Raw genomic sequence first — 1449 nt, 5'->3', positions numbered from 1 at the left:
GACAGGCAAAGTAACACAGCTTTCCAGAGTTAGACAAGTGCAATGTAAAAGATTGCAACACATCTTTGCTTCATTAAACAAATGTTCCACAGCACAGACAAATGTAACACACCTAAAAACAATATTCTACAACAAGCTAATGACAGGAGCAGCTTCGTCATCTGCTTTGCTGTGAGGCCCCTCAGGCCGAAAGATTGGGCCTATGACATTCATTGAGAAAAAAAGAGTTTTAACTAGTAGTTATTATTAAGATTAAAAATCAGAGGAGAGTACAACACACACACACACACACACACACACACACACACACACACACACACACCACACAAACATAAAAACCTTAGATCAGTTTATTGGACAAAGTAGTTGTTACCAGGAATGATTCCACAGAATTACATTATAAAGGGGAGTGGACTGTGAGTTCGAGGCCAGCCTGGTCTACAGAGCGAGATCCAGGACAGGCACCAAAACTACACAGAGAAACCCTGTCTTGAAAAAAAACAAAACAAACAAACAAATAAATAAAATACAGGGGAGTGGAATTTGGAGGAGAGATATGCCCAGACTGAAGAACAGAGGAAAAGAGAGGCAGTACTTTGAAGGTGAATGGGATGGCCACATTAAAGAGAACGTGGAAGAGATCTGCCTTTGGATATCAAGGCTCCAGAGCCTGCTAAATTAGGAGAGAACATCTCCTTTGCTTTGGCATTCCACAAACAATAAGCAGATGATCTAAGTTTGTGTGATACTTTTTATTTCTTGTAACAGTTACACACACACACACACACACACACACACACACACACACACACAAATGAGCACAAAGTACTGAGCAACCCCAAATACAGTGTCCCACCTAAATATAACTTCTTCACTGTACATCCTGTCACTAGCGTGGTCACATGACACACTTGATAAACTTCATGGACACATCATGATTACTCACGGCCCACGGTTTACATTAGGAGTCACTCTTGGTTGACATTTACACAGCAGAATCGTACAAAATGTCTTCACAGCCCTAAAAATCCCCTCAATTTCCCATCGTCTGAACCATTATGTTCTTACTGCTGCCAGAATCTCACCATTTCCAGAATGCCACAAAGCTGAATTCACACAGTGTGTCATTTTCTCAGATGGACTTCGTTCCCTGAGCGGCAGGCAGAGCTCAGTGGACTCACACATGCTAACTCTTCTTCTGCCAGCTTTGACTTTCCATCCCTGAATCCCTTCCTTTGAACCCGTGTCTTTATGTTAGTTTATTCTCCATGCAAAAGCTTTCACAACTTTTGCTTCTGGAAGTTTGGCACATTGATTGTTGGAAATCCAATTCTGTCTCATAAAAGAGCTGAAGAATCTAAATATAATTGGCTTTGTTGTTGATATTCCCACAGGTTCCTCACAGTGTCCCTGTCTCAGTTCTGCTGAGCCCTGGAACTCTCTAAGAAA

The sequence above is a fragment of the Peromyscus maniculatus genome, chromosome 10, assembly GCF_049852395.1.
Source record: "Peromyscus maniculatus bairdii isolate BWxNUB_F1_BW_parent chromosome 10, HU_Pman_BW_mat_3.1, whole genome shotgun sequence".
Taxonomy (NCBI): Eukaryota; Metazoa; Chordata; class Mammalia; order Rodentia; family Cricetidae; genus Peromyscus; species Peromyscus maniculatus.
The sequence above is the reverse complement of the archived record's forward strand: the minus strand, read 5'-3'. Positions refer to the sequence as shown.